Raw genomic sequence first — 19,719 nt, forward strand, 5'->3', positions numbered from 1 at the left:
GCGGGCGGGCGGGCGCGGGGAGGAGGGCGCGGCGGGCGCAGCAGCCTGCGACGTGCCGGAGGGCACAGCTGGAACCGAACCGCTAGTCTGGGTTCCCGGGCGCCCGGGCTGCTCCCAGCTCTGTCCTGCAGGTTCGCCAGCTGGAGCGAACCCCGCCTCGCGCCCGGGCCCAGCCGGGGTGCGACGCCCGACTCTCCGTCCCGCGACTCTGGGGCTCTCCCGGCAAAGCGGGACCGGTCCCCGGCCGCCGGCTCAGCTCGGGAACTTCCACGACTCTCGCCCGCCGCGCAGAGGGCGAGCGCGGAGCCGGAGCGGCGGGGGAGGACCGGCCGAGCAGCCCCGATCCCCGCGCCCGCTGCCCGGTCGGGAGCTCGCGCCGCCCCGCCGCCCGCACCCCGCGCGCCGCGCACGCGCCGGCCCGGGCAGCCCGCAGACGGCGCGCGGAGGGCGGGAGCGGAGGGAGCCGCCGCCGCCGGCGGGCGAGCCGAGTGAGCGTCCCGGCCGAGTCGGGGCTTCCCCGGACCCGGTCCCAGCCTGTCCACGCGGCTCGGGCCGCCCCCTCGCGAGGCCGGGACGCCGCAGAGACCCGCCCGCGCCCCTCGGATCCCGGGAGCCGGCGCCCTCGCCCGCCCGGGCCCAGTGAGGGGACGCGCGTGGCCCTCCCAGGGGGCGGCAGCGCCCCGAGTGCGGGTCCCGGGGCGGGCGGAGGCGCCGGGCGTCGGGGGGTTTCCTCTCCCCGCTCACCTGGGGAAAATCCGCTGGCTCTTCCTGGGGGAGGGAAGCTCCGTCCCCGCGGTGTCGGCGCCGAACGTCCAGGACCCGCGGCGCTCGGGACCCGCGGGACGGCGCAGGCGGCGGACAGCGGGAGAGAACAGCCGCCCGCGCGTCCCAACTTTGCGGGCGGCGCTGCGAACTTCAAAGGCGGCGAGGCTGCGGCGCGCGGCCGCCCAAGTTGCAGCGAAGTGGAGCGGGCGGCGGCGGAGGTGCTCGGCCCGGCGGGCGCGGGTGCGGCGGGGCGCGGGGAGCAGGGCGCACGGGCGGCGGCGCGGGCGCGGGCGCGCGGCTCGGCTCGCTCCGCTCTTTGGCGGCTCCGAACAGGGAGTGTGCTGGCTCCCGAGTGTCACCGCCGGAGCCCCGAGCCCTGCCTCCCTCCCGCGCTGCCCGCCCGCCCGCTCCTCCCCCTGCTGCCCGCTGCCTCCCGGTTCCTCCCTCCTCCCCGCTCCCGCTGCGCGCCACCGTGCGCGCGCGCGAGCACACACTCGGACGCCCCGCGACCCGCGCTCCCCGAACCCGGGCCCTCGGGGGCAGCGCCGCGGGGGCAGATTGCGGTCCTACCTCCAGCGGCCGGGGGAAGGAGACGAGGCCGGTCGGGACCCCTCTCCAAGCTACAAAACCCAGGGCGACGCGGACGCGGGAGCGTCGCCCCGTCACGGAGACCCGGGTGCACAATAAGGGGGGCTCAGAATTGATTTGGGGACGGGGTGGGAGACCAGCGAACTGGAGGAGGTAGGAGGAGTAAGGAGGAGGGTGCACACTGTGCCTGCGTGTCCCGCTGCCCCCGTGCCCCCCCCCCCCCAATTCCCGCCTGCCCACCGTCCAACCGGAGCACCCAGCCTCCTGGGCAGGAACTCAGCAGCTGTTTTAAAAATTGAAAAGTGTCCTACAGGACCTGTGAGCCGCTGAGTGGCATGTGTGAAGCCATTGAGGCCCACTAGGTAATTATGATAAGAAGTTACCTAATTAGCAACCTGGCCTGGGCTCAGGAAAACCGAAAACCGAAGGGAAAAAGTACTGAGTGATTTAGTGATCTCATTTTCACAACTGCAAACCTAGTTTCTAGCAAACCTGCTGTTTAGACTCTCAAAGTTTAATTTCTCAGGATATATGGTTTATTAAAATACAGTGTAAAAACTGAGACCATGAAAACTGTTTGCCCTCTGCGCATTATCACTGCAAAATGACAATAAATAAGATGAAAATCAGCCTTCCCAAAGGCATATTAAAAACTAGGGCCTTTTTGTGAAATACCTGGTCACAGGGGCTGTCCAATGAGACACCTGAAGCTTTGTGGCTCCTTGAAGAGAAGAGAGCAGGAGTTGGATTTATGAAACCGTTTGTACCCACAGGATCTGTTTGTAAAAGCCATAGAATTTTTCAGCACTAAAGGGGACATTGAGATTACTGTGCAAACTTCTTTTTGCAGATGAGGCAATGACATGGGAAAAAGGGATCCCTGGATCTCTGCCCAGAAGATCTGGAAAGTGACCCGGAGCAGGTCATTCGGGCATTGAGTAACATTAAGTGCCTGCTGTGTACAATGTCTGTCCTGGTGCTGAGGTTTCAAGGTAAGACACAGGGCTCACCTTTAAGGAGCTCACAGCCTGGTGGGGAGACAGAGGCAGGAATGGGAAGTTGATTAGAGCTGCGATAAGTGTCTTTACCTGTTTTCTGGGAGCCTGGGAGCAGGGAAAGGAAGCAACTCATCGTTTAGAAGGCCCTGTGGGCAGAGATTTTAGTGTAGTTTGGAGAGAAGTGCTCTGAAGGGTGAGGGACCGAAGGCCAGCAAATAGGGACAGGGAGGGAAGGGCATTCCACAGCAGAGAGAAGCAAGGGAAAGGTTAGGAAAGTGTCAGAGTGCACGGCGTGTCCTGGGAACGGGGAAGTCAGCTGTGGCCGCTTTGCAGCTGAAGTCAGCAAGGCCGGGCGTCACCAGGCTCTATGGGCCGGAGGAACCAGAACTTTCCTGAAGGTGCTCCGTGATTGGGACACTATTAAGCTTCTTAAACAAGGACAGATTTTAAGGTTTTTAAATGTCATCAGATATAAGTTTTAGAAAGCTACGCCTGGTATCCCTGGAAGACAATTAGGGAAGAGAGAGCGTGAGGAGGTGGTTTCCAGAGGAGAAAATTAGGTCCGCGCCGAGGCAGCGGGAGGCTGGGACAGCTGTAGAGATGCTGAGGAAATACAATAGACAGCACCTCCTGGCTGACCGGGTTTGGTGGGCCATGGAGGGGAGGCGCCGAGACCGGCTCCCAGGCCTCTGGCCGGCGCAAGAAGGCAGGCAACGGGGCCATTTGCCAAGAGAAGCAGCATAGGAGCGTTCTGGGAGGGCTGCAGTGAGGGCTGTTTAAACCTGTCGAGTTGGGGGTGCACGTGGGGCACCTGAGTGCAGCACTGTGGAGGCAGCAGGAGCGAGAAGACCCCAGCCGGAGGCACCCATCAGGAACCAGCATTCCTGAAACCCGCAGAGGTGCAGGGCCAAGAAGAGAAGACTGAAGGACGCGCACGGTGGGAGACCAGCACGCTGGGGTGGGTGGCAGAGCAGCCTTTGAGAGATGCAGACCAGCTCGCGGAGAGAGCAGGGTGACGAAGCCACCGCGGGCAGCGACTGGTGACCGGGGTGGAATGTGACAGGGCTCAGCAACCAGGCGAAAAGCCGCTGCTGGCCTGGGAAATGTCTCAGAGATCCTCACCCAAGCAGTCGCAGTTTATGGCCTGTGTGTGAAGGGTCCAGACAGGAGCAGGTAGGGAAGGCGGCGGCCTGGGGTCCCAGGTCAGGAGCTCACGCACCTCGCAGTTTGGCCCCGAGGGGGAAGGAGAGGCTTGTAAGAAAAGGCAGTTTTGCAGTCGTTGTACTTTTGTTTTTCTTATGTGAGACTCTGTCTCTTAAATGCATGATACTGAGGGAAAGTCAGGTGGGGAGGGAAAGGCTGAAGTCGTCGAGGGTCTCAGAGGGTCAGTTCCCTCCTTTGCACAGTCGGGGCAACAGGATCTACCCCTCATCTCACAGGCCGGCGGGGAGTTCCAGGAGACCAGGGTTGAGACGGTTCTTTAACTGCCATTAGGAAGAAACTGAGCTCAAAAGACTTCGAGTGACTTGTTCCTTCAGCCATTTCGTGATCGACCAGCTCTATGGGGAAAGTCCTGTAAGAACTCTGTGAAGGACGTTTTTGTGAAAGTTCCTAAAAACAGCCCTGAACATCAGGATTTGCGTATATCAATATACCTGTTCCCCCCCCCCACACACACACAAATACCATTAGTAAAACCAATGGTAGCATGTATATTTATATTTATATGTGTAAATATCTTCAATGTGTTTTGAGAGACTTGGGCAACGCGCCACATTGGCTAGAACATGCAATATTTAGTCAGACAGACTTGCATTTCATTCTAGACTGATGATTATTTGCTGTGAGACAAATAGATTAACCTCACTGAGCTTCAGTGTTTTGTTTTTTTCCAAGTATAAAAATGGAACAAATTATAGCTGACTTACAGATGTTTTGTGAGGATTAGGTACTGTGTCATATTCAAGTGTTTGGCAGAGATTTGACTATATCTGCATTTACTTTTAAACTATGAAATGTCAACTGGGGGCGGGGAAAGAAAAGTAATAACCTATTATAAAATTAAGAGAGTAATTTAAGTCTCTTTAGGAAGTCCTAGTTCAAGCCTGGGTCTAAGGCAGCATCCCTCAGAGTGGGGTCCTTGGTGTGTGGGGGTGGGGGTTTCATGACACCCTTTTATCAGGGAGGTCTGCAAGGCCAGAGCGAGTATCCTGTTAATTCTGAGATGGTCACTTGCCTTTCTCACGGTGTTGACATTTGCGCTGCTAGTACAAAGGGAATAGTGGGTAAAATGCTGGCACCTTAGCACAAATCACGACAGTGGCCCCAGCTCTCCCGGTCACTATGGAACCTCCACAGCCACAGATGTCAGGGTCACTTAGGATTATCTTTGATGGAGCAGTAAAACCTATTCATTTTATTAAATTCCAACCCTCAATTCTGTCCTTTTGATATTCTGTGTGGCAGAATGGGCGGCACACATATAACTTTTCTGCTGTGTCCCCAAGTACAGCGTTTGTCCTGAACTCAAGCCCCGGTGGAACTGAGCTGTGGGCTGAACTGGCCACTTTTTTCATGAAACATAGTTTTATTGAAAGAGCCACTGACAGACAAGCTGGTTATTCACACTTGGTCACTGGACAGATGCTGTTTTCCAAAACAAATGAAGGGAGCCCATCACTTCAAGGTCAACAACTGGAAGGATTTATCGTCAATAAAACATTTCATTGAGAGCTTTCGGGTATAAGATATATTGTTTAGAAAACTTGTATCTGCACCGTGAGCTTGACAGCTTCCCCATAAAAAAGTCTTTTCTATTAAGATGGCAGCCTTTTTAATTAAGGTGGTTTTCTGATATTGTGGGATGAAAAGTATTGGAATTTGGAGGCTCTGTGTAACTCGATGAACCTTTATTTTCCAAATGACCAACAATGTAGGATGTGAAAAAAATCATGCCAGGGTTAAAAGATCCCTTCCAAGTACAAGTTAGACCAATGGATTGTAATGCAACAAAGCATGAAAGTTAACGTGTGATTTCCCAGTTCACATTGCAGCAAGGTTTAAGAAAGTCACATTGGGTGAGTTTTGGTGTAGCATAAAAGGGGACTATCCAGAAGTATTTGAAAGGGTTGTTAGAATGCTGCTTCGTTCTCCAGCTACAAATCTGTGTGAAATCAGACATTCCTCATTGACTTCAAACAAAACAACATGCGGCAGATTGAAAACAGGTACGAGAATCCAGCTGTCATCTACCCAGCAGACGTCGGAGACTTGCAAAAAGGTGAAACAAGGCCACTCTGCTCACTAAATTGTTTTCTTTTGAAAATATCATCAAGTGGTGTTTCAGGAAAATGCTGTTAGTTATGGTAATATGTAGTAGACAGACTCTAGTTCTTGGGCTTTTTTTTAATCTTCACCTGAGGATAGTTTTTCCATTGCTTTCCAGAGAGAGTGGAAGGGTGAGGGAGAGAGAGAGAAACATCGATGTGAGAGAGACACACCAGGGCCGGGGATCAAGCCTGCAGCCAAGGTATGTGCCCTTGGCTGGAATCGAACCCGGGACCCTTCAGTCTGTGGACCAACACTCTAACCACTGAGCCAAACGGTCTAGGGCTACTCTAGTTTTTAACTGAATGAATAATTTTTAAATTTCTGTTTTAATCCCTAGTAGAATGAATACTGATAGAAGTAACCCACATAAACAAAAGCTTCTCGGGGCCCTCGAGGATTTTAAGATCGTCGTGTGGAATAGGCCCAAACATGAAAACAGGCTGAGAGATCCGCAGAGGCCTAGCGAGGATTCGGCCCCTCAGACTGGCCGCCACCTCAATTGCATTGTACAATCCGGTTCTCATTTTGAACCAATGTAAACAGACACTTCTCCACAGGTACCAAACCCAGATGTGTTCTTACCACATCTCTGCTCTGGGGACCAGACAAAGGAGCTGGTGGGAGCCAGCACACAAATCCTGAAGCTTGTGTTCTGCGGAGCCAGGAGCACCGGGCCTTCTTTTGTTTGTTAGCTCAGTTTCAGTCCCTCCCCTACCCCACCCCTCCCCAGCAGAGGCTGTCACATAATTCCTGAAGTAGCTCTCTCAAGTCCCTTAGAAATTAATGATTACCTCTAATGCGATGACTCCTGCCTACTGAACCTGCGTTAGCCGTGGGCCTTTGTCAACTTTCATCCTTCTGAGGGTGTGGATTCACTTCGTAAACATTTGTTGAGCACCTGCTATATGCCAGGCACTACGCTAGCTGCTGGGATAAAAGGTCAACAGGGCCCTTGCTCTCGGGAATCTGTATTCTGGTGGCAAATTAGGTAACTGCCACTTGACTTAACAAGGAAACAATGGGGTACTGCCCAAGCCCGTGAGAAGGGTGGGAGTGGGGCACCAAGGAGGATTCGTGGGGAAAGGAACATCTAAACGGAGACCCAGAGGCTGGTCCGTCGTCTTGGATTGAAGGCTGGGGCTGTGGAGTCAACAAGCATCTGAAGGAACACGAACAGCATGGACTATGAAATATTCAGGGTATGTTACCAAAAAGCACATTACTATAGGAATTTGCCTTCATTTAAAAGGTGTAGATAAGACCAACATAATTTTCTGTAGTTTTAGTTTGTTTAAGAAGTAGAATGGGATATTTTAAAATCACTACCATACATTGAAATATATTTAATGTAAATCAGAACTACCATGACCTTACAAAAGTATTGTCGGATTTTTAAAAATATTTAACATTTTACTTGAAACCTCAAACAATTCTGCATGGCTTCCCAAAGGTTAATTTAGTGCACTGGAAAAAAAACAAGTTTTATTCTTTCTTTGTCCAAGGCACTGAGCTCAGTGCTAAAGACATAAAAACAGTCGACAGCTTAGTGTCTGCAGGAAACGCCTGAGAGGTGAGTTCACACGTGGATTCTTCCCTGCGCTTAGACGCTCGGTGCATAGTTGCTAAGTGCTGTCACCTGCCCGAGCCTTAGGATGTGGTACTAAAAAGACAAGATGTTCCCCCTGCCCTCGGAGCGTGTAGCACAACAGTGACAAGCTAGCTGGCTTGCAAAGAGCCACCCCAACATCACACACCACCGGACGATCGCCCAGGGAGAGTGAAAGTGAGGGGACAGGACTTCCCCACACGGGGGAAGTTTGGGTGGGTGAGAGCAAGAGCACCCAGCCCGCAGGAGCGTCCCTGGGAAAGGCTGAGAGGACACCGCCGGGCACTGAGGGGCAGAGACGAGACTAGTTTGGCTGGGATGGGCTCCCCGAGTGTAACCAACGCGGAAAGAGAAATCGGGTGCGTAGGCTGGGCAGATTGGGGTGACCGTGTTAGAAGAGGGCTTGGGCTTCGCCCTGCTGGCAACGGAAGAAACCGAAGTGGGTAAGACACGAAGCAGGCGCCGAGGGAGGGCTTGTGAAAGAGGCATTCTTTTGATTATAATCAATGGTTCCCCTTACACGAAATCCCCTATTTGTTTCCCTGCAAAGTACATGTCTGCTCACTCACTGCATTTCCTGTGAACGTTTTTACTGATCGATATATTACACTTTGTCAGTTATGATGGGGAAACTAACGTATTTTTTTAACACGTCCATGCGACGTTTTCTGTGAGCCTCCCGCGTCCCGTGGGGGCCTCAGCCTGTGCTGGCGCCCCCCGGTCCTCTGGCCGCAGCGTGGGCTGCGGGGGTCAGCACCCGGGCGCGAGGCCCTGTGCGCACGAAACCCCAGACGCGGGGAGCTCGGGCCAGCCTGGAGCGAGAATAAAGGGCCCAAAGGAACAGGACAGAATGTGCCCCTAGAGAAAGCAGGGAGTCTGCGATGAGGTGATTAATATGTTCCTATGACTTGGGATCATTTAAGAGTCGCGCCCTTTTCCACATCCCGTGGCTGGTTTGGGCACGACTGAGAAGAAAACCCTTTCATGCGGGCATTTGGCCGGAGGGCCTGGTGGTAGAGCCTGTGATATCATCCGCCTCGGGCAGCACACACACAGAGCCTGGTTCTTTTCAATGTTGTGCAGCTGATGGGTCGGATGGAGTGGAAGGAACCCAGCTTCTGAGTCAGAGGCCCGGGCACAGTCTCCTTCGTTGCCTAATAACGCTGGGGCTGTGTGAACTTGGAAAGTGACCTATTGCCCCGAGGTTCTGTTTTCTCATCTGTAAAATGGGGATAATAAATTTTCCCCCTATAGGGTCATTGTCAGAATTAAACTGTTCTGAGTATGTAAAGTGCCCAATTCATAAAACGTGTGTCCCTGCCAACCAGAAAACCATCGGCAAGTGAAAAAAATAAAATGAATGGAGCCATTGGGAACCTGCTCGTGAGGATGACCAAAACGAGTGAGTTCGTGTTTGATAAAATGTACTATATCTTATACTCTTCCTTTTACAAATTTTGTCTAGTTTATTCCTTAAATATCCAGAGAAAAAGACGTAATTTTTCACGTTTCACAGATGAGGAAACTGAGGCCTGAGACCCGAGAGGCCGGGCCGGGGGCTGAGCCTCCCGAGGCCTGTGCTCTTAGCCAGCTCCGCAGGCGGCCCTGAGCCTTACTCAGAACATCTCCGCGAAGCATCTGCATGGATCCCCTTTCCCCCTTTTCAGTGATGTCATATTCATGGGCACTTTTAAAAGGAGGGTGTCACCACAGGATTTAATTTGGTGGCTCTTTGTTGGCACTTTACAAGAGCAAATGTAACCATACATACTGTTTTCTCAAAAGTGTGCGAATTCATCCACTGGAGCCAGGACCGCTCAGGTCCCACGTCTGGAAGACTGAACTGGAGGGAGGGAGGGTGGTCCAAACGGATTTAGCTGCCCCAGGCCTTTACCTGAAAGCATTTAACTCCATCCTGTTGACGTAGTGTGTGTCCTTTCCCGAAGATACTGAATTAGCTTATCTATAAAAAAAATAGTGTGGAGAGGAGGGCTAGCATAATTTTAAAAATCTTCCCGAGTGCAGCTCAGAAAAAGTAGACAGGATTACGTGTATCTTAGCTTCAGCCAGTTTCCATTACAAGGAACTTGTTCGCCCTAGAGCTCAATTACTTAAAAAAAAAGATCCCCTATTAACCTTTTGACTGTTTAATCCCTGTTACCAACTGAGCGATTTCTACGCATCTGCCACTGTTACTGCTCACAAGTCCCCCCCAAGAGCCATCTTCAGTAGCTGTTGTCATGAATCCCATTTTAGAGATGAGGCCACTGAGGTGTTGGCACTGGTCGCATTTCTTGCCCAGAAGAAGTCTGAACCCAGGCGATGGTTTTGCCCTGACGCTGTCTCCTCCCCTTTGGAATGGATTCGTAGGAGTCCCTCACAGATGTGCAGAACGAACTGAAGAATTCAGGAGTGAGCCAAACCCAGCCATATCAACATCTATTTTTAACTATTCCCTACTACTTTGGCGTATAAAAAATTTCCCTCTGAGAAAATAAACTTTTCCTGAGTAGAAGAACAACATTATTTTAAAATTCTGTTGAGCTCAGTGTGTGTTATCAGACTCAGATCTATTAAGTTCCTTATGGGATTGGACCAGTTAACACTGGGTTTTGTCACATTTCTGCCTTTAAGCACTACGTCTACAGGAGAAATGGACCAATACTTACTTCATTGTGCCACATCAGATTCTATTATAAAACGAGATCAAATATGAGTCACTACCCTATAAAATGCAACATCTGTACGTGTAAGGTAATGGGAAACAGAGGCTGTTCTCATTTCCGAGCCTAGCATCTCAAACCTCATTATGCTCTGTTGTAGAAAAAATTGCTTTAGTTCGGGTCATTTAAAAGGAGTAAAGCCACTTTTTCTGGGTAATAGATCTTAATTGAATCATTGAAACTATTTTAGGAAAACAGCTTCCATTCCAAAGGAGTCTGGTGCGACCGAATACTCTTGGTGTCATAAAGGGAAAATTTGATTTTCGCTGATATCAGATTAATCCTTATGACATTTGCTCTCCGTAAAATATAACCAATATGGAGCCTTGAAATTTTCTCTTTGGTCTTCTTAACATTTTCTTAGGAGCTCTGTCTCTAGTTAAGTCATAAAGTTCTATTAATGTGATCGCCACAGCGGTGCTCTGTCACCCCCCCCACACACCTTGCGCCCCTCCGTCGAGGCGGAGGCAATGCCTGCGGTGAACAAGCTGCGGGTCTTCGGGCTGGAAGTTTTCTGCAGAGAGAGGAGAAGACCATCGTGATGACTCAGAGAGGTGGGTGCGCCGAGGTCACTGAAAACACCAGCCCCCCGAAAACTCATTCCTGTGCCTGTCAAAACAGGAAGATGGTTTTGATCTTGAAGTTCTTCAGAGGCCTCTCTGTGTGGGGAACCGCACGCTGACCTATGTGGAACATGTCACTTGTGTTAATCACAGAGTCTCCGTCAAGAACTCGAAGTACAGACCAAAATACAGTTAATTCCAGACCAGAATTTTTATAATTTATTTTGAGTGAGAATGTTTCTAAGGGAGTAAGTGCTACAAACCAAGCAGGATCCAGGGGCAGGAAGCCTCCAAGGCGCTGAGATGGACCCTCCATCTTCACAGGAGCAAAACACTCCAAGCCCCCGGGCTCCCCTCTCGTGCATGGGGGCCAGGCCAGGCCAGGCCAGCAGGACACAGGCCGGGAAGGAGGCAGCGGCCGTGGGGTGTCAGGAGGGAAAGGGGGAGAGAGAGGCTGGGGAAGGACTTGCAGTGGAGGGTGGCGGGGAAGTCGAGGCAGTGAGACAGAGTTAAGGATGGATGGTCAGCCCGGGCTGGGAGCCTGAGGGATGGAGAAGCGACGAGGTAGGGAAATGAAGAGATGCGAGCACAGCAGAGTCGAGGGTCCCAGCCTCGGCACCAGCTCTAGAGGTGTCAGCCCAGAGCCAGTGTTTACGTGGCCAGGAAACAAAACGCAGTAGGGGCGGTGACATTTACCGGGGGCAGGGTGGCCCATGTCAAGGGGTTCCACGTCACTACCAGTTAGGAAAGCGCCAAAGTTGCTTGATTTCCATGGCAGTTTGAGTGAAAGGAAAGGTGATAGAAAACTGAACGGGAAGGATGCCGAGTTAGGGGGTCCTCTCGGGGGAAGGAGGGGGAGTTCGTTGGGTTGGGTATTGGCACCGCGTGGGATTTGAGCCAAAGCCTTAAAGCAGAATTTCCCCAGTTTTCCAAATTTAAACACAGCCTCTACGATTGCTTACTTGATTTGTTTAAACTGTAGACCTTCTGTTTTAAAATAGCTTATTTTAAAAGGAAATTAACAACCTAAACAGTAATATCTGTTTCATGTGCTGGTTATGTTTTTTCTTCCTCCTACACATTAAAATAAATAAAATATTTGCTGTGGGCCCGCCTCCTGCCATTGGGGCTGAGGAAGGCGGGATCCTCCTGATCTCTCTGATCCAGGTGGGGGAAGCTCCCCCCGGACCCTAAGGGGGCAGGAAGCACAGGACCCAGTGGGCAGTGAACCCGAGGCCTGGAAGGAAGGGGGCCGGGAGGAGGCGGTGGGGCCTGGAGGTCTTCAGGGAGGCTGCACTCTCGCTTCTGCCTCCCCTGGGGATGAACTCCCCAAAAGAGCCCAGATTCAAGGGGTGCGGAGTGGGCTCCCCTTCTGGATGGATGAACTGTAAAGAACTTGTGGCCATTTCTTTTCCATCTCAGCTCATATACTCACAGACTGAAAAATTCAACCGAGAGTCACCAACGCAGCCCAGGAGAGGGGATGTTAATTTGGAATGTCATTTCCATGTTCTTCGGACGACGCAGTAAGCGTGGGGTTGACTTTTACAGAATGAGGTCGGGTGGAAGGGCAGTGCCGGGAGGGTCTTCTTGGAGCTCCCAGCTGCCTCGGGAGCCGAGTCGTCAGGCACACACGTGCATGCGCACCTCCAGGCCTGTTACAGGAAAGTCATTTTATACGAGGCATGGGAAACACCAAATTCAAGGCCCACCGATTTACTTTAACCTAAAGCAAACCCAGAATGCCTTGGTTTCATACGGGATCTCTGCACCCCAGGTAAGCCTGCAGAGCCAGCCCCAGGGGGACAGCGGCCTCCTGTCCTCAGGGGTGTGGGCTGCCAGAGGGCAGCGGGGCCCCTCGCAGCTCGGACACAGCCGCGTGAGCCCCGTCCCGTCCTCGGAGGCGGAGGCCCGGCTGCCCCGAGCTCCTCGCGCTTCCGAGCCTGGGATCCTCAGCTGGACACTGTCACCTCCCCGCTGTGCCCAGGGGAGCCCGCTGCCTTCTCAGTGCTGCTCCGAGGCCTCGCTCCTCCCCCTCGCCCTTAGTGTGCCTTTTACCCCCTCCGTGCCTGGTTATATTCAATTCTTGTTTAAAGAACAGATAAGGTTTCTGTCTCCTGGTTGGACCCTGACCGATGCATGCTGCTTCCTGTTTGAAAAGAAATTCAAAATTTTACATGGGCTCCATTCTTCCTGAAGAAATTCTGTTAATAAAGCGACTAAAGAGAAACCTAGATGATGAAGTAACGTGATCATTTAAGTGTGACCCTTGCGGTTCAGGATGCACCTACCAGAGGACTTTAGAGAAATTCCGTCCTGAAGAAGTTCTGAGGCTCACACACCCATTTGATGTGGTTGAAGGTTAGAGAGACTCTAACATTAAAACCACACACTTCCTGTAGTCAGACTGTCACCTACAGGTGAAAGAAGCTTGGCGACGTTGACACTTTTAGTCACTGCGCCCAGTACTCTCGGGACTATGATATGACGTAGTATCACGCCTGTAAGTTTGCCAAAGGAGGGCTGTCCGAGTGCACTTGCTCCAGGCAAATACGGGGGAAAGCCCACATCATTTGTATGCATCTAAATTGAGCAAAGGCACGTCGGAAATAAAAGGAAACCCGCCGATTTCCAATGGATAGAGCTTTGGTTGGGATGTGTGAGAACAGGGACCATCTATTTCTACGGTTCTGAGCAGAAGATGGGACAGCTTGGGCCTTCCCCGGGCCCTGTGCTCCCTGAGGACTCGGGTGCCGAGAACGAGGACTTGTCGGACTCGTGACAGAGTCTTTCGCAGTGACTGGGGTGTCTCAGTAGTAAATGCGGTTAACAGGGCAGGTGGGCCAACTGTAGCATCCTGTTGGCCTGGGACGCTGCTGGCCTTCAAGGGGTTAAGTGGGACCTTAAGCAGGAGGAAGGTGTGGGGACCGGTGGAGAGTTTTATAAAAAGCTACATAATAGATTGTGTTTAAATATCTAAATACCCATGAAGGACATAAACAAGAGATGATGACATTTGCTGCCCCTCGTGGGGATCTGAATGACCGGGGTCAGGAGCGGAGAGAGCCTGCCTTTCGATGCCTACCAATCTGTGTTTTCTGAATTCTGTACAAAGTTAATATAGCTCCTGCTCAAAATAAAAATGAAACAACTGCACGCTTAGTTCATATTTGTGTTTCCCTCACAGCTTCCAGTGGCTCTCACTTCCTTCACTCGCTCCGTGAGGCCCAGGAGGCCGGCTCTGCCGTTTGTCCATGAGTAGCTGAGGCTGCGAATGTCCGCCTCCCTCAGTGTCTGATCCGCTGGAGCGCAGGCTGAAAACAAGGCTTTCCTCCCCTAAATTATCCCGTCCGTCCCACCGCACCGCCTGACGTGTGCTCAGACTGCAGACGGACTACGGGGACGAAAAGTCTGCCTGTATAAGATGGAGCTGACGGGCAGAGCTCTGAGCTGTAGGTCCACCTGCAGGCTCTGCCCCCGGTGGGCGGACTTTCGACGGTCCCGTGCAGAGCAAGGCTCCGAGCCGTCCGCATTGAGCACCGCGCACTAAACAGCGCCGTCCCTCCTGCGCCAGGCCGGGGCTCAGAGACGGTAAAGCAGCGGGAAGGCGTGGCCGGTGGGTCCCACTGGGATCCCACCAACGATGGGCGAGCTGCTCTGTACGGGGGTGACCTGGGCCATGAAGCCAGCCTCTCAGGGTGCTGGCTCCTCATCTTGGTGATGAAGGAAGGGAAAAAGGGGACCCCTACAGAGCGCTTTCTAGGATTGAGGCCCACAGCTATTTATTTATTTTATGTAGTTAGCCATACGGACAGGTAAACACGGTACCTTCTATGTGAATCTGTGAACTTAGCTGAAGGATTCACCTCGATCTGTCAATGACCAGGACTGTCCGGCACGAAGTAAAGCGGTTCCCCAGGAGCTCGGTGTGGTCGACGGGAATGACGCTCCGATATCAGTGTCAGCTGAGCTTGAACTCAGTGTTGCCTGGCCATGCGGAGTAAGAGATTGGGGCAGTCCGGGGAGGAAACTCCGGTTTCTGACTTGGGAAACCTGATCAACAGGCAGCAGTCGGAGTGAAGGGAGAGAAAGTGACGCCGGTCTTGGGACATCCTGTAGTTTGAGCGCCTGTGCACTGTCCAAACCGAGAAGAACAGCGCGTGGCATTATGTGGGCGTAAAGCCAGGAGGGAAATCGAGGCTGCAGATAAGACAGGTAGATAGAAGGGTCCCACTCTAAGGGCACTGTGGCTGTGGGTTAGGTGACATTCAGGGAAGGGGTGCAGACTTACAGTGGAAGGAAGCCAAGGACAGGATGCCGACCAGAGCCCGCATTTTAGGAGATGGGCAGAAATCCAGGAACAGAGTCACAGAAGGTCAAGGGAAGAGCCCTTGAAAGGGGAAAGAGTGGTCAACAGTGTGAGGTGGGGCCTAGTGGCCAATAGGCAAGGCTCAGGAAGTCTGCTTGGACTCAGCTACCAGGAGGCCGTTGGTGCCCCTTGTGGGAACAGTTCCACCCGAGTGACGGAGATGGAAGCCAGGCCACAGGGTCCAGGAGGGAGCGGGAGCAGTGGATGTGGCAACCGCGTGTGTGGGAAACGCCCCCAAGAAGTTCGGCTGTTAGGGAGAGAGAGTGAGAGTGGAAAGGGTCTACCAGGTTGAAAGAAGGCTTTAGGGGAGACGTCGGCATGTCGATATGCTGATGGGGAAAGCCAATGAAAAAGGAGAGGCGAGGAGCCGGAGGCAGGAGACCCACAGGAGGTGGGAGGAGGAGAGTGTGGGATACGGGGGCTCAGGCTTCGCCAGGGACAGGCACTCCCTCCGGGTCACAGGCGGCCAGGTGGACACGGTTGGGCACCGGGACACAGTGTAATAAGAGCTTCCAAGATGCCAAGATGAAGATGCAGGGTCCCAGTCCCCTCTCCGTGGAAGAGGGGATAAAACGAATGCAGGTGATTCTCTTTTTAAGTAGAAAGTGATCCATGATGTCAGCCACTTAGGAGTAAAAGGCACTGGATGGTCCCTCAGAGAACGGTGGTTTCCGGTCCCCTGGAGGACAGTCTCCTACGGAGGTAAGAGCTGAGGTGTGGTTTGAGTGTGTGAGGAGCTCAGGGGTAGGGCCGCTGTGTAGCAGGAGAACGGTGGAAGCAAAGGGAGAGCGCCCATGAAGCGAGGGGGTGTTAGGGGATGGTGAGTAGAGAAGATTTGGATGAAATCTGAGATACGTGGAATAACAGCGATAAATCTCGAAATGTAAGCGGGAGGAAAGCCACGCGTGTCTGACCTCGGAGCTTGCAGTTGGACCTGTTTTCCATAGGCAGTCCGAAGGGGTAGATTTTTATTTTTAATGTTTAAAAAGTAGAACATCTGGGAATCAAATTAGAAAGGTATGATAGCATGCTAAAAAAGACGTGGAAAACACTGAATGCTGCTGTGGCTGTGTTTAGAGATCCAGCCCCCACACTGAAGGGCCTTGGGTTCCAATCCGGGTCAAGAGCACGTACCTGGGTGGCAGGTTTGACACCTGGCCCGGGTCGGGGCTCATACGGGAGGCCGACACCATGTGTCTCTCTCTCACATGGATGTTTCTCTCTCTCCCCCCTTCCCTTCCACTCTCTCTACAAAGCAATGGAAAAAATATCCTCCAGTAAGGATTAACAACACCAAAAAACTGAATGCTAAAAAAGGAATATTAGGAGTTTGATAAATATCGACGAATGGTTCCCCGGGTAGTTGGATGGATGGGCAAACAAAGGAAGACACATTCGTTCCAATGCTGGGGTCGTTTACTCCTGAAGTCACGAGAGGGGCCTGACTTCGCTCCCACCGCCATCCTTTGGGCCAAACGCCAGCAGCGCGCGGTCATTTCCGTAGCGAACTGGCCGGCAACCCTGCGGTAGGCTAATTCAGCCGTCCAGCTTCGGGACTGGAAAATAAGCCTCAAGATGTTTCAGGGTACAAAGGTTTACAGGCTGTGGGCTGCTTTTGTGTTTGTACCTACAATATGATATTAAATCAAAACCCAAGGTTTGAGAATCCATTTTGACAAGTGATTTAAAGGAAGAATATGAAATCACTAGTTCAAGTTCTTGAGAAACTAAATTTGTTTGCTAAATTTTACTACGTAAGGAAGACTATTTACTCTCAAAGCTTTAAAAGTATTTTTCAATTGTGAAGGCTTTGAAATAATATAAATTTAATTATTAAAAAAATTCCCCTCTGCTTTTATAGAGGGGGAAAAAAAAGACCACAATATTTTTTATGACATCTTGGTGACTCAGACTCGCTTTATGACATACATACCTATGATGTTTCCAATATATATTCATTACCTCAAAGGGTTTGCCAAGGGCTGGTTGATTTCTCTTTATCAGCTGCTGAAAGTACACACTTGTGGGGAAGACTCCTGGAGCAAGCTTGTCAGTACGTTGGAGGTTTGAAGCCTCCAGTCCGTATTGTGTCTTAGCTTTGCCTTTTCAGAATTGTACTTGTAAACATAAGTTAACAATTACTTCCAAAGCCTGTTTAGCTATAACATGTAATATGCTATAAGGCATTAAGTTAATACTTTAAAAGTATTAGTAATAAACATAGTGACAACAACGAAATTGCTTTAGACGCTGCCTTAGGTATACTAAGGGCAAATCTGACGAATTTTACTTAATAAGGAGAATTTTTTTACCCATGTCAGCAACTCAACAGGCCTGGAATGGAATTTGCAGCTTTACTGTGCTATTTGCATGAGCGAATAGGTAAAATATTCACTCTAGACACAGTTGTGTGCACTGGGCGAGGGTGTGAACACACACAGTCACGGTTTCTTTGAGACCGAGACCGACACGACTAACAGGCGTTCACATCGAATCTTTGTGTGTGTTTCCACACTCGAGGTTTTATCTTTTTGTGAAGCGCTGTAGCTTTAGGGACTTTTATTTAACCCCTGTGAATTGTGGATTTTCAGGCACATTTTATAATTAAGGTGTTTTCATTTGTTGCCATTAAGCCTGTCAAGTGCATAGAGGGGGAAAAGTTTTAAAGAGAGAACTCAGCTTGAGCAGCTTAACTAAATAAAGTCTTAGAGATGCAAAGGTTTTCAGAAGATAAGCTGTCCGGTGACATGCATTTTAAATGCTAATGTCATTTATATAAAAAGGAAAGACTTAGCTTTAAAAAAGGAAAGGAAAGGCGTGATCGATCAGCTTTTAATGATGTAAATTAAAGTTTTAGAAACGGGACCTTTGGAAGGTCTCACCTCTTTTGAAACAATAGCTCCATCTAGTGGACATTTTACCAAGACACAAATCTTTGATTCCAAAGATTAACTTTTTTTTTTTTTTCTTTTAAAGAATCAGCATGGAAGGAAAATAACGATAACAGCTTGTTTCCATGTGGACCTAGAAGTGGAAACAAAGGCTGCCCTTGGCCAATCACAAGTGACCTAAATTTTAATAAACAAACATGGTTATTAACCTCTGAGCAAGAGAAACAACCCACCGAGAGGAATGGCCCTGCCAGGTGGCCCCTCTGGTTGGACTGGCGTCCTGTGCACCAAAAGGTTGCAGGTTCCACTCCCGGTCAGGGCACGTACCTAGGGGGAGGGTTTGATCCCCAGTCAGGAGCTTGGGCTTTTAAATTGATCGGAATTTTACACAAAGAAAACTTGTAACCTGGGCACTTCCTGGCGGCAGCAGCTCCCAGCCTGGTGACTGTCCGCTAGTTTGCACACCCCTCCTTTGTTTCCTTCCCTGTGAGCTGAGTCCCTGCTGCGGACCTGGCACTGTGCCGAGGAGGCGAAAATGAAGCCCAGTAAGCTCAGGTCCTGCCCTCGAGGCCCCCAGTGCCAGTCACGAGGGCGCCGAGGGGGTCCTTACCCTCGGGGCACTGAAGGCCGGCTCAAGGTGGTGCAGCCTTGTGAGGACTCCGGGGCACAGCCAGGTCTGATGCAGGCTGGGGAGGCCGCTCTCCAGGGCAAACATTGACCAAGTACCTATTCTGGATCCTGCACCCTCGGGTTTGCAAACTGTAGAGTGCATGCGAACCGTCAGAGGGCTTGTTTAAACGCAGCTTGTCGCTTGCAGAGGCGAGTCTGCAGTGGGCTTCGAGATTGCGTTTCTCCTGTGTTCCTAGGAGCTGCTGCGACTGGTCCAAGAACTGTATTTAGCGTTAGAAAGAGCAGTAAGGAACCGGGAAAGACAGGCGGGCCGCAGGCTGGGTCGTGCAGTTTTCTCGAGAAATGGAGGCACCAGCAGGCGCTGTGGTGTGGACGTGGGCGAGGGCCTTGAGGTCCAGCCCCTACTGCTCTTGGGGAGCCCTGAGGGCCACCACAGCCTACGAGAAGGCCATCTGTCTGTGTTTTGTTCTCCCAGAGGGACCCTTTGTAAGATATATGCTCTGTGGGTGTGACTTTTTGTCATTGGTCTGCTACAGGGACCACTTTTTTGAAAGTTGCACACACCTGGGGTATGCCAGAGGCTGGAGATTTGCAAAGCAGGGCGGGTGCGAGGGATTGGAGATGGCTCAGAGAGCCCAGAGCACCCGGTGATGGGGACCTGGCTGCACCCAGCCACCTCGGCCCTCTCTGTGCTCTGAAGCTCAGCAGCTCTGATCTCCCTGCACAGGCGGATTCTGTGTTAAACGGTCCGCCCACCGGGCACTGTCCTCTCCTCATCCTGTCCTGGGTCCATCCTGTCACTGGACAGCTCCTCAGCTTACCTACCAGGTGACGCTGTCAGATATTTAAAAGAAGTGCCAGGAAAAGGCAGAGATAAGGGACCGAAGGACCGGTTGATAAAACAAGGATTGAGTGGAAGACACTGAATGATTAGGGAGAGCACACAGGAGCAGGAAGCCTGGCGAAGACGACCCGAGGGCAGAGCGCTCAGGACCCGGCCTCGCGGGCTGACGTGGGAAGGGCCCGCGTGGCTGACGGGGGTCACCGGCCCGTGGGCTGTGGAAGCCGCGGAGACGATGCTGGGAGCGGCTGTATTAGAGGGAGCTGAGGGGATCAGTCACCTGCTTGAGGAGAAGGCCTACTAGGGGAAGGCTGGAGACCTTGCGCAAAATAACTTTCTGATGGAGAGATTGAGCTCCAATAATGAAGAAATGGAGAATTTGCAGAGGAAGAGCCTCATTTTAAAAAACTTAAAA

The 19,719-nt window shown here is 51.7% G+C and overlaps 1 protein-coding gene across 1 annotated transcript in view; it reads right to left on the bottom strand.

The window, feature by feature from the left end:
• Positions 1 to 989, bottom strand: part of NDNF (neuron derived neurotrophic factor) — a 33,749-nt gene extending 32,760 nt beyond the window's left edge. The window contains exon 1 of the mRNA XM_087816222.1: positions 745 to 989. The gene's annotated coding sequence lies outside the window, so the exon portion shown is untranslated. The remainder of the gene's footprint in view (positions 1 to 744) is intronic.
• Between the last annotated feature and the right edge of the window lie 18,730 nt (positions 990 to 19,719).

Source organism: Miniopterus natalensis, chromosome 4, assembly GCF_054644295.1.
Source record: "Miniopterus natalensis isolate mMinNat1 chromosome 4, mMinNat1.hap1, whole genome shotgun sequence".
NCBI classification, from domain to species: Eukaryota; Metazoa; Chordata; class Mammalia; order Chiroptera; family Miniopteridae; genus Miniopterus; species Miniopterus natalensis.